Source organism: Pyxicephalus adspersus, chromosome 7 (assembly GCF_032062135.1).
Source record: "Pyxicephalus adspersus chromosome 7, UCB_Pads_2.0, whole genome shotgun sequence".
NCBI lineage: Eukaryota > Metazoa > Chordata > Amphibia > Anura > Pyxicephalidae > Pyxicephalus > Pyxicephalus adspersus.
The window spans coordinates 11,953,339-11,967,572 of record NC_092864.1 but is presented as its reverse complement, the minus strand read 5'-3'; the positions used below and the strand labels follow the sequence as shown (position 1 = coordinate 11,967,572).

The following is a 14,234-nucleotide window of genomic DNA, read 5'->3' as shown; positions in this document are numbered from 1 at the left end:
AGGGAGCAGGAGAAGGGGGCCCTGCTAATTTAGGCAGAGGTGCAGGGAGCAGGAGAAGGGGGACCCTGCTATGTTTGGCAGAGGTTCAGAGAGCAGGAGAAGGGGGCCCCTGCTAATTTAGGGAGAGGTGCAAGGAGCTGGAATGCTGTGCATATGGGGCCTCCTATTTTCTCCTATCCAGTGTTATAATAACGTTGCCTTCAGCTTGGCACTGAAGTTTAAATGGGTTTGGAATGCCTTCCCAGTGAGCTTCACAAACAATATTTAGCGTGATTTAATTGAAAATGTCAACACCATCATCTCTCTGAACACTGTGATCATACCTATAATCCGGAGTTACATAACACTGCTGAATACACGTTGGCATAACATCCTTCAATATTGTAGAAGTAGGGAAAACAGCAATTTCTGCATGGACAGTCAAGTAGAATATAATGCTATTTCACCATATGTGACAGATTCCCTACAGACTATTCTATTAAACCTGTCGAAGGAATTGTATTGATGTTTATCCAGTCCTAAGATTTGGCTGGGGAGAAGACCTCGTCTTTCTATGCAGTAGGTCAGTAACATTTGCAGGTCTTGTCCCTCCTCCAGCCTGTGATTGGATGCATTCAAAATAAATCATAGCATTTCTTTTTACATTTGTACTTATTTAATAAAAAAATGCCTAGTGTAATTTTTTTTTTATGTTATTCTCCCTTCAGTATAACCAACGCTGGTAGAGGAACACTAGAGGCCAATCAATTGTTCTGCCCCCCATACGCTATGTATTATGTTGGTGCTATAAAAATACTTAGTAATAATTATAGCCACATAGAAAATTTCCCACATCTAGCATTTTTCTCTCCTTTCCTGATGTGGAAGACGTTCTGTCAACAGCGACATCTCCTGTGGGGCAGGGAAAAGAGATGGAAAGAGAAGATGTAATATCTATTTGGCAATTACATGCCGTGTTTGTAAAATAAGACCTGGTAGTAGTTTATATGTAAAAATATTTTTGAATATAATGAGCTCTCCCACAGTATTAGAAGCCGTCCAGCTCACGCCTGGGGAAAGGGCTGTCTGCAGGTAAAATAGGATGCCATATTGGTTGTAGTAATTGGAAACTCTTCTTAGAAGATTTGGTATAATAACGAATCTGTTCAATCATCAACAGGGTTGTAGTCCTGGACTTTTCACCATATGGGGTATCAGTGTTGGTATGTGGGCAACGACCTGCAATCAGTCAAGTTATGCACCACTAAGCATACTTGTTTTGGGTGCAATCAATCAAAAAGTATGAAAACATTACACCTGGCAGCTTGGGTTCTAATATTTTTTAGAATGGATCAGCTATAATTATTACAAATTTTGTACAGATCCAAAATTTTGGTGAAAGAACAAGGGTTGAAGGGTTCTCAATACAGATTGGGCGAGTTATTCCAGAGAGCATGTAGGGGCCATCTCCATGACCAATGTCTGACCACGCAGGTAGGGGGATTGTGATGGGAGAACTGTGATGTAAACAGGTAATCCTAATACAAGGTGGGACTCCTGAATATTATTAATAAACTATTTATTTATAAGTATTTATAAAGCGCCAACATATTACGCAGCGCTGTACAATAAATAGGGGATACAGACAGATACAGACAGTGACACAGGAGGAGAAAGGGACCCTGCCCAGAAGAAATTACTATCTAAGATGTTGGAGAGAGTTGTACACAATAGGAGGGAAATATGGAATGGTGAGTGAGTGGTGAAGGTTTAAGAGGCAAGTAGGTGAGTTTGAAAAGAGGTTTTGAGAGCTCTTTTAAATGAACAGAAAGCAGGAGCAAGCCGAATAGGACAGGGAAGACCATTCCAGAGAGTCAGGGCAGCTTTAGAAAAGTCTTGGAGCCGTGTGTGTGATAAGGTTATGAGTGAGGAAGTCATTAGTAGGTCATTAGAAGAGAAAAGAGAGTGGCTAGGGGGAGATTTCTATCAGGTCAGATTTTTGTCAGGTGAGAATTAGCAATGGGACCCATTGATTTGTAACTAGAAATTAATCTGCCCCAGTGCACATTTGCTATGGAGGGGGGCAGGTACAAATTCTTCATGGGAGCTCATAGATCTGTAGTTATACCAATGCAGCCTTGGAGAACCTGAGTGATCTAGCAAGCTTGGAATGGATTGAAAACATTTGACAACTAATAGCAAGATGGCGACACCCAACAACAGTCCAATGGCTTTTGAATGTCTACACAAGAAGAAACCTTCACAGGTCAATGGCGATAAAAAATGACATACACATAAAATTTTATAAGACGCTTGTTGTTGCAATGAACACTTTAAAGGTTACTTTAAGCAATGGTTTGTTTTAGAAATGTATGAACACGTTCTCATTATGGCTTAAGCTCTCTTCTGCTAAAGCTCCTTTGCAATCTGATTCAGTATTTAACGACATGGTAAATGCAAATCCTAAATATACTTCACTGGTGTCATCCTTAGCATTTATTTTAATTATGTTGCTTACTAAGGCTGGCACAACATGAAAACAATTACTCATCTAAAGAAAAAAACAAACTTATTTTTGTTCGCAACTTTTGTAAGTATTGTCGGAGATGTTCTTGTTTGGCATATATTATGACTCGTAATGGGGAATACAAAAAAGTCGGATCTGTTTGTCTTTACTTTTTCTCGCTATCTATATACTTTTTTCCTAAATAAAATACACAATATTAGCAAAGATTTAGAATAAAAAACACATGCATTATAATAATGCATCAGTGTAACGTTTACAGATATCTAATATTAATTATCCCCCTCCCCCCGATTATTCCTTTATTTGCTCCAGAAGGACTGAGCGATCTTTAGGCATCGTCCAGAATCACCATCTACTTCCTATCACACTTTCACCGGCGGCACAACCCAGCCTCAGTGCCCTCTACCACCTCACATTCTGTAAATGTATTGATTCCACATTAATGAGACAGACTGACCCATTATTTCATGTGGTTCTTGTTAAATCCTGACCTGAGCACATTGCACAATCCCGCCAGGAATACCCGAGAAATACGACGCATACTTTTCTTTTTTGTTCAAAAACCCGAGCACATTTTATATTTAATGAGTTGAATTTAATTAAAATATACAACTGCAGTTGGCCTCTACTTTGTACCAAATGCACAGCATACATCTGACCGGCCAAGAAAAAGGTGACTCGCTGACAATATATATAATATAATAAAATAAATATAATACAGTTTTTATCACAAGAAGCTAGGATACCATATATGTAATGCATGGCCAAAAATAAACACCTGACCATGTAAAATTATGTAAAAAAAATTGTGTAAACTTATGTAAAAGTAGACACCTACAGTATGTGTGGGGACCACACCAGATTATTGAGTTCAGGAGCATCCAGTGAAGGGTTTTGTTGATGCGACAGCATACCAAGATATGAAGGACCAGTGTGGTTGGACCTCTTTAACATGGAGGAACCCTTGAAATAACTTTCTGGTCTTCAGTGACCCCTTCTATAATTACTAGGGATGAACGAGAAAGATTTTTAAACTCAATCTCGCGGCGAATTTCGTCCATTCTCGTTTACTAAAATTGTAAGCAAGAATGACCGCTGTAAATTCGCTGATCGAAATAGAATTTTCCTTAAAAAAAAGGAAAAAAAAAAGTCCCGCGGGCCATGCTGATCAATGAATGCAGCCGCAGCTGTGACCACCACACTAATATACTGTGAGCTGTGGATAAAGTAATTATTAGGTATGAGCGAAAATGCCTCTGGTAGTCTCCTGAAAATTTCCTTGAATTTCCGATGGGTCTGCAAAATTTCGGCGAACCAATTTCACTGACCCATTGGAAGTTCCAGGAAATCATGAATCATGAATGAATGCAGCCCTGGGAATCCTCCTGTCAGTGTGTGATCTCTGGCACTGGAGGTTAAATGGGGACAAGTCCCCCCATTCAAAACCTCCAGTGCTCTCTGATTGGCTGAGGAAAGAAAAATCCAATCAGAGAGCACTAGAGTTTTGGATGGGGAGACTAGTGCATTCTCCCTCATACCTAATAATTACTTTATCCACAGCTCACAGTATATTAGTGTGGTGGTCAATAGGAAGAATTCCTCTTCAATTGCTGGCCATTGGGAAGAATGTCAGCCTTACAGATAGCCAAAAAGATCATTGGTGTCACATAAACTGACCGGAGAGGTACTAATTGCTCAAGGAACCCCCAGCAACCTTTGGAGGAACCCCATGGTTTCACAGAACCTGGTTTAGAAACATTGTTTTAGACTGTTGTGCACTTCGAAACTTGTGTCAGAATTTGGAAAGTTCTGTTCCACCATGACTGTGTCCTTGTGTACAAAGCCAACTCAATAAAGACATGATGAGTTTATTGTGCAAAAACTTGAATGGCCTGTACAGAATATCAACCTCAACCATGCTGAACACGTTTGGGGTGGATTGGTTTTACAGGTCTTCCAACCCAACATAAGTATTGTTCTTAGAAATAATCTTTTGGCAAACTGGACACAAATGCCCACATGCACCCTCCAGGATCTTCTGGAAAGTCTTCATGGAGGAGTGGAGGCTCTTCTAACCTTAGAAAAGAACCAACTTCATATTAATGGTCATAAAAAGGGAGACCCAATAAGTTCCTAAAGATGTGATGGTCATGTCATTTTTTGCAGTAATTATTAATAAAATATTAATATTGTTTTATGCAAAGGTCGCATTTTTTACCGAGCAAGCAGGTCAGGCGCCTAAGAAGTGGTGTGAAAAAGTGACACAGAATGGAGACCGATTGCAGTTGTATATCTTAATTCAATTAAAGTCACTAAGTACAAAATGTGCTCTTGTATGTTGTATATCTTGGTATTCCTTGGATGGGATTGTGAGCTGAGATCAGGTCGGGATTTAAAAAGAATCACATAGAATAATTGGTCTGTCCCATTAATGTGCTAATGACATGTTTACACATTGCTAGGTGGCAGAGTGTGCGTAGGCTGGGTTGTGGCACTGTTGGGAGTTTGATAACGCTTTCGGCACTAAAAGCATCTATTTAATTCAGCCTCATATAAACAAAAGAAGAAAAAAAAATGTACAAATGCAAATTAAAGATGGTCACCTACCAGGATACAAACCTAATAATAATATATTTCAATGGAGGACATGACATGACATCAAGGGCTGGAGCTGCCGTCACCCTAGTGGTCCCCATTGGTTAATGGACTGACGCCTCATTAGTTCAGCCTCCGAGGAAACAACAACTTTGAAGGGCAGTGGACTCTTAACAATTATGTTGCTGTTATGACATGGGTCTGAATTTGTCTGAAAGTGCAAAAATAGGCAACAATTTCAGTTAAATGTCCCCTTCTCCAGATCCAGATTTCATTTTATCTTACAGCAGCTGCATGTATTTATTTTACTTTTGTTCCCCCCAGCTGCACATTCTTACCTGACTTTTGCCCTGCTCCCATCTGAGCATACATTTTTTATTTACTCCATCCATCTGCACATACCTAATATTTTACCTTTGCTTTCATAAGCTGCACATATATCTAATTTACCTTTGCTTGCTCCCCACTGCATACACTCCCTGAACTTTTGCTCCCCCAATCTTGCAAGCCTTAGCTGTACATACTCACTTTGCTTTTTCTCCTACCAGGTTAACATATTCCACTTTTGTTTGCCCAGCTGCACATGTTTGCTTATATTCTTTTCACTTTTGCAGCCTATAGCTGCTCATAGTTCCTTTGCTGCCCTCCAGTGACATCTTACCTTTATTTTCCCCGGCAGCAAATACTCAGTTTACCCCTCCTCCCCCCAAGGTGCACCATTTGCAAACAGAAGTGAATGGAGGAAGCCTTATGTACATTTTATTTAAGATCTTGCAAAGACAGAATAAAAGCATAATAAATACAATATATACAGTATATAAATTAAAAAATAAATAGTATGTATTCCAAACTCAATCATATATGTGTCAGATTTCATGCTGAAAACTGTCTAATCAAAAAAACATAGGCAACGCCAAGAAGTACAAATCCTCCTCTATGTTAATAGCCCCCTAAAAATTAATCCGGGAATCATCATCTGTCCCTTATCATCTGTCCTTTATCCGCGTATATAAAGGACAGGTGATGAAAGTCACTCACCCTCAGAACGGAGGTACACTGACCTCCTCCATGCCCTCACCTAAGTCCATCCAAAATCCTCACCTTCTCCAGACCCCAAATTGTCCCCACCCTGTGCAGAATATCATTCACCACCACTTGATAGGTAGAATTGTTTTCATTATAAAGGGATAACTGACGTTATGTATTCCAAGTGTAGTTTTAGACCACCACATGGAGATCATGAAGGAATAAAAACTCCTTCCATAAATTAGTTCCATTCGCTACTTAGGCAATTAAGGGTGCATCATGGAAGAGAAGAGGAATGAGCCACATGAATCCCATACCAGGAAATAGTGTAAAGATGGAGTGAATATATTACAAATAGGGTAATAGGGCGCTAAAGTGAACCTGTTACTCTGCCCTGTATGGTCAGATTGCAGGTTACTTAATGGTAGCGATTCCTGTTGTCCATATCATTCATCCCCACACTTGTACTTCCATTACAGCTCTGCAGAAAAACTCTGATTACTAATGATAACAACTGTGAACTTCCTTTAGAAATTAAAAAAAAAAGTTTTCAGATCACAGTTACTTGCAGTTATTTTCTACATATTCTTCTGGAATGAAAATCTCTTACCAATGACTATGAAGTTACCCTTAGACAACCGGTAAATGTCAAACACTTTGGAAAAAATGGCAGACAGAAGACGTAATTGGCTGGTTGTGACACTGCATAATCGGGGGTATTAATCACGGCTGACAAGTACCGTCACTCAGTTCATTTGTGTGTGAATCTTACTGGTGCATGGGTTTGTATAATGAGGGCAAGCAAAATGAAAAGGCAGGACAGTAATTTTCCTTTATGAACTGCTGAACACCTAATGGTGTGCTTGACAATTCTATCTAGAACAAAATAGAAAAAACTGGTCCAATAAGCAGAATATATGAACATTTACCATAGACCATCTTTTTTGAATGGCATATTTTGAAGTATTTTCTAGTGGTGGGTAAATCTACTTGCACCCTGTTCAATAAGTGGAGAGAACTTCAAGGCACTACATTGGACACTCCGTAGTTTGATTTTTTTAAAATGGGATGCATTGAATATTTTTTAATGGAATAATTGGTATATACTATAGATGAGTGAATGTACTTTAATATAAGAAAAAAAAGGCAAGAAGAGAGCCCGGTCTATTGAACAGTTTGCAGAGTTGACCATATTGGCCCCATGGCTCTTCTTGTGACTTCCCGTAGCCCAAACATCTATATTTTTGAGTAATTCAGAATCTTCATTCTTTCTTCAGTTCCAAATACCTATAAATCTATGCGTGCAAACCTCCCATTCCATCTCATCATCTGTATAATTTCCTGATCTGGTTTATAGAACTGTACAAATTAAATACAGGAATGTTTTTGTCTTCCATCCAACTGGATAAACGCCTTCTGTTTTTGTTTGGCTGAATCTTTATATCCATTTCAAGCGATTCTCTTAACGCTTGAGCGTGCCGATGCAAACTTGATACAAGAGGGATTTATTCCATTCATTTAAGGAGAGAAGGCTGCTTGGACTTAAGCTTTGAATGGCTGCCCAAACAGGGGTCTCCGTTTTCTTTATGTTTGCATTGGTAACATTGGCTGCCAAAGACTAAACACTTCAGCAGAATGGCTTCTATTTAATTCTAACAGTTTGAGTCACCATTGGCTAGCACACCATCTGTTTGTCAATGACAGCAAATATTTAAGGAGCAAATCACATAAAATATGTTTTCTAGCAGTAATATTGTCCCTAGAATGAACAAAACTAAAGCTTTATGAAACTGTCATGAGTTATGTAAGGAGGTCTTGGCTGCCAAGATGATCTTGTTTTGAATACAGATAACTATAAAATTTGAAACTGAACTCCAGTCAAATAGCTAAATTCACATATGAAATATGTATACCGGAACTGGTATACATGCCAAAGTTTTTCTGTTTATCCAGTTCTGAAATTGATGAAGGCGTCTGACAGGTCAGGAGACCTGCTTTTTCTCTGCGGCAGTATTGTAACATATTCAGGTCTTGTTCAATACTTAGCCCTTAATTGGGCAATGCAAAGAGAAGCAGCAGAGTTATAAGTAGGTTCATACTAGGTACTGCTTCTGCTAAAATCTTCATTTTAATAAAGATTATTTTTCTAATATAATAATAATTTGCATTCTTTCCAGCTATTCAGTGTGAAGTAGAAGCTACAGCAAGTCAGGAAGATCTTAGCATCACCTCTTTTTATTGTCTCTATCCCACCTACATTTCATTTTTGTTTCAATCATGAAGGCAGAAAATCACATATGGGTGTTACCTTTGAAGGTCTACCTAGCAAAGTTCACTCCTCCAGATGAGCATCCACCCATTAAGGCATTTTAAACCCCTTGCAATTTAGCTGTACGCAATGACAGGAGCTCTAACTACCGGGAAGAGCTCCTGTCCTTCCATTCAGCAGTGGGAGTAGGGGGACAACTGTCTTGCTTAATTGTTTTAATGCATGTAACTAAACACATCATCATTGTTTATTTGTTCAGCCAAATATGTAAGGGTGGTCCCTGGCTATCCCCTTGCAGGATTTGTTCAACACAGTAACAGTGGCACGAGCCTTCATTAGGGATAAAACTTGAACTTTACAATAAGATCCCTGTGTAGTGGGTCTGTGGGTGAGGAGCCTATTTGGACTCTTACATTAATAGGAGGGCCCCCAGACATCTGCCTCTCATCCTGGGGAAAGAGTTCAGGAGTACAGAGTACAAGTTAAATTATCCTTACAAATAACAAAACAACATAGTAAAAAAAAGAAAAAAACATTGTTTTTTTTAACTAATACCTACCATTGTAGCTCCAATGGTGTCCAAATAGTGTTCCATCCAGCATAGACTATTCTCCACTGTGCAATGACAGGGGTTCTGCCCATCTGGACAGAATGACTGTTATTTTGCTCAGCCAATCCAGCAAGGGGCCAATCAAGGACAGCTGTCTCAGTATGCTCCCAGCAGTCCACACTTAACCCAATGACAGGAGTTCCACCTAATCTTTCCATTGCCATCAGCCCACCCAGTAAGGGGACAATCGAGGACAGCTTTCCCAGTCTGCCCGAAGCGGTCCACACTTAACCCAATGACGGGGGCTGCACCCAATCTTTTCATTGCCTTCTGCCAATTCTGCAAGAGTACAATCAAGGACAGCTGTCCCAGTCCGCCCCCCCAGGACTTCATGATTAACCCAATGGCATGAGCCCTGCCTAGGTTGAAATAATTCTTCATAAAATCAACAGCTTTTACATAAATCAACAGTTTTTACATTTATTGCAACTTTAATATTGTACAGCAGCTAACAGAGCAGCTACTGTACAAAGTGGAAGTCAGAATACAAGCAAAACTCAAAGTTCCAAGTTTGAGCTCAGGCTAAAACTCTGGATACTGTAAATTCCAAGTCATCATAAAGTAGCAAGATAATCTCTTCTTCTCTGTACGAACATGTCCCTATGCCTCTGATTGGTCAATGGTCACAAAGAGAAATTGTCTACTCCTCCTCCTGGGTTGTATTTTTGCAGCTCTGGTCCAAGAAGAGGAATTACACAGTACAGGGTCAAGGTCATTAAAAAATCACTAAGGACACTGAACAGTTCATTAAGAGAGAAGGAGAAACCAGGAAAGAAAAATATAAGATAATTAAACTGCAGCTTTTAACATTAACTTTAGTGTCATCCTTTCAACACAATAGACATATTATCCAGATCATTTTTAATTTGCATTGAAGCACCAATAGTTTATTGTATTCTGAGCACAGCAGCCTGTGTATTCATTTCAACCCTCGATAAAGCACGAGTAGCATGGTTCATGGCGCCAATCATATCATATTCAGGTTAATAATGCAGAGCCCTGCCAAGAACACTCAGATGTATTATAGACATGTCACTGAGTGGGGCACAGCATCAAGAAAAGGTACAGGGAGAGTCTAATCCTTTCCACCACATCCCCGTGTCCATGAAAAATCGACACCATATTGACTTGTATTCAGCCGACCCACTGTGTTCATTGACTCAGTTAGTGAATACAGAATAGGACTGAAACTGCTTCAATATTTTATAGGATCGGTGAGTTCTGTTCCTGCGGTCTCAGAAAGGGAAACACTGGAATAAAAAAACTTTCAATTTTCTGCAAGAAAAAAATGGCTAAAAAATTTAGTTGGTAGACATTTATGAGGGGTATTAATAAGGCAAAAAAGGAGAAGTTTAGTTAGTCTTTTGTTGGGTAATGGCTGACTCATTTTCAACTGCTAAGACAAGTCACATGAATAGGAGGAAGTATGGAAGAAAGAGAATTAAGGTAAATATACATCTTAATAATCAGTAAGATTTAATAATACAGAGGTTTCCCATCCAGTCATTACTCTAATGCAGCATTTCTCTCTTTTTAACATGGGGGAACCCTTGAAAAAATATCTCATACATTGCTGGCCATAGGGAAGAATGTCACCCTTACAGATAGCCAAAAAGATCATTGGTGTCACCTAAACTGACCTGAGAGGCTCAAACTGCTCATTGCTCAAGGCACCCCTTGCAACCTCTGGAGGAACCCTGGTGGAGAAATACTGATCTAACAATGATCATTTTTTTGGCAGGGGGGACACACTCTTCTGCTTGTCTTGGTGTCCATTTTTACCAGTACAGAAATTGATGGAAAATCCAAAATTATCTTCCAATGATAATACTTCTAGTAACAACTGCCAAAAAAAGGAGTTTGAAAAGCTGCCATACTTCCATCCTCCTCACAGGTACAAGGATTCCAATAAAAACCCGATATGGTCTTGATTCCATCCCCATTTTATATAAAACCCACCAAAAATGGATAAAGATACACCTAAATATTGGGGGCAAATCTTTTTAGTGCAGCAGGGCTGACAACACTGCTTAGGATTTCAGTACAGCAGAGGCTGTGTTGTCATCTCATTACACGAGGTTAGGCATTTACTGAATTTTGATGTGCTGCATATTTGTTATAATAATCTTGCTAATACACACATTTTAATTATGAAGTTCCACTTGGCACAACCCCACCCCATTTAATTAGGAGCAGCGACTGTCTAAAGCCTTGTCATAAGGCACATCAAAGGAACAGATCTGGTAGCAGCCGGCTGTATTATACGCTTGTTATAATGTAACAAAGAGCCTTCAATACAGGGTTAACAGCGGAGGAAAGCCAACTGCTTGTATCCTTTCCAAGTTTCCATACACCAAAGCCAAATCATTATTTCTTTATTTTAATATTTCCACCCTTAGAATGACCCAAGATGGATACAATGAGGAACATCGAAGCAGAAAGTCTCCAAGGAAATTTACTTCAAGTGGAGTTTCTTCGGTCATCAAACGGTCAAATCTGCTAGGTTCGTTTTCTTGGCTAATAAGGTAAACCTGTGGTGCAAAGCTGAAATATTTCCATGGGAAGGCGTGAACAGTTTAAATATATAAAGACTTTATTTATAATGGTAAGAAATACAAAATAATATTAGGAAACAAAATAAAATCAAACATTTTGAAAATATTTTATTCTTTTTTTAACCAGGTAATATTAAAATATTGCATATTTAAATGTGTATTTTATATGCAAAAAGTTTATGATATACAACATGGGACTCTCTCATTTTCTTGTTATATTTTCCAGACTCATCTTATCTATTCCACTGATATATTCTTTTGACTTACTGAGTTCAGTAGCTCAAGACAGATATGTAAATAAGCCAGATAGGTGACTCCTCCCCCTTATCCAGTTCAGTTCCATCCCAGTTTTGAATAGAGTGCTGTGCTTTCTGCTTAACAAAGCCATCGTTATTTGGGATTCCATTGTCATGGGTGCACCTTACTTTAAGGTGTATTTAAACCCAAACCTGTTTCTTTTTCTAATTAAATTGAAAATATCAAAATGACTGCCTAGTTTATCTTATTTTTGTCTTTCACATTGGAAACTTTCACTTTTTTGTCCCATGACAATTACCACAACAGGGAATTAGGGAAAATGCTTCCAAAGTGAGAGACAGTAGTCTCCAAATTGACCATTCTGAGTGCCAGCCGCACAGACTTTGGATTTCCAATCACTTTTTGACCATCTGACAACTGTCATAAGGATATATAAGTGCCTAAATCTCCCTAATGTGAGCACAAACAGCTATGATTCAAGGTTTCCTTGAACTATTAGGTCAAAGCCGGGGATATTTCATCCTTTGGTAATACTGCAGGTGAATGTCATGTGATGATTGATGTTGGCTACTCATGACGGGGTGAAAGATGATCGTTTTATATCTGGGGATATAGATTTTGAAAAAAAGGATATCATGTATTATATTTTTATTTCAAGGATTTTTAAAGATGTCTGTGTTTATTTACATTTTAGTGAATTTTTTTCTGGGAATGGGTAAGGGATACCTATGCACCCCTGTTCCCATTCTTCTTGGAGAGAGGGATCAGATTTATGGGGCTACTCTATCGAAGGGGTCTACTGGGTAACACCAATCCTTCTCCAACCCCCCACATGTTTTTTGTGGGACAGGATATAGGGAAAAGCCCTGACCATCAGCTATGGGACCCCGACTGTTGAGGCAAACCATGTCGATTAACAGGAAGGCCAGCCAGGCTTCCTGCCTAGAAAAGGATTTAGTTATATAAGGAGAATCCCACGCATTTTCATTAAATAAAACCTACAGCATTTTCCCCTAAAGCAACAATAAAAGACTCTACCCCTACTGATTGGTATTTGTTTAATTTTTTTTATTGGTATAACAATGGGCAAACATGCCTATAATTATACACTCTTGTACTCATTTTCCTTGGAGAGAGAGCAGATATATAGAGCTACTATATCAAAGAGGGCTGTTGGATTCCACCAATATTTTTTTGAGGAACAGGACATAGGAAAATGGCCTTGACCCCCAACTATGGAACCACCACTTTTGAAGGAAACCATGTGGTTTGACGGAAAGGTCAGCCAGGATGTGATTATAAATAAAGGTGAACCCAATGCACTTTTAATAAAAAAAACAGCTTTAAAGCATCCTAGACATGTTATTTAAAGACTTTTGGTATTATTATTTCTCCTTAAAGCCATAATAAAAGACTCTCCCCTTACTGATTGGTATTTGATTTTTTTCATTGGTATAATGATTGGTAAACGTGACTATACTTATGCACCCCTGTACTCATTCTCCTTGAATACAGGTCAGATATATGGGGCTACCATGTCAAAGGGGGTTGCAGGGTCCCACCAACCTCCAAACCACTAAATGTTTTCTGAGGGACAAGATATTGGGGAGGAGGCCCTGATTCTAAACTCTGGGACCCCCATTGTTGAAGAGAACCATGTGGATTTATGGGAAGGTCAGACAGACTTCTTGCCTAGAAAATGAAGTGGTTATAATATAAAGAGAACCCCATGCTGTTTTATTTTAAAAAACCTACAGCTTTAAAGCATCCCAGGCATGTTATTCAAATATGTTTTTTTATTATCATTTTTCTTTAAAGCCACAATAATAGACTTTCTCCCTATTGATTGGTACTTGAGTTTTTTTCATTGATACAATGATTGGCAAATTTGCCCATGTCCTTTATATGACAATATTTTGACCATTAGCACTAAAAAAAAAAGACAAATCTACATGCAATCATGTCCCTTAGACTTTAATAAGCATTGCCTCGAACGTTGAGGTTGGCAAGCTTCACAGTACTTTCTCTTAACCTGAAACCATGCAACCTCAGGCACTTTTACTCAATACTGTTTATTTTATATTTGCAAGATTTGTCTGCCATAGACTTTAAAGAAGTTTGATTTTTAGGTTGGGTTCAGCAAACTTTAAAGAACCTGGAGCAAACCAAACTCAGGGCATCTTTGCCCGGTAAAATGGAGATAGTATAGTGAAAGATTACAGCTATAAAACTTTGGTTTTAAAACCTGAAAAAAATGGCTGGAAACAACTACTACAAGGCCCTCAGGCTTGTGATGATATCACACTTCTCCAATAAGTTTTTTATGAATCAGAAGCTCCCGCTGAAAGACAATGACACATAATGGCCTTGTGCGAGAGAAGACACCAATAGTGTGGATTTATTTTACCATCGCCC

At 38.8% G+C, this 14,234-nt stretch overlaps 1 long non-coding RNA gene across 1 annotated transcript in view; it reads left to right on the top strand.

The window, feature by feature from the left end:
* Positions 1-11,926, top strand: part of LOC140335095 (uncharacterized) — an 18,661-nt gene extending 6,735 nt beyond the window's left edge. The window contains exons 2-3 of the long non-coding RNA XR_011921659.1: positions 11,406-11,836; positions 11,868-11,926. This is a non-coding gene — a long non-coding RNA (uncharacterized lncRNA). The remainder of the gene's footprint in view (positions 1-11,405; positions 11,837-11,867) is intronic.
* Positions 11,927-14,234: the final 2,308 nt, after the last annotated feature.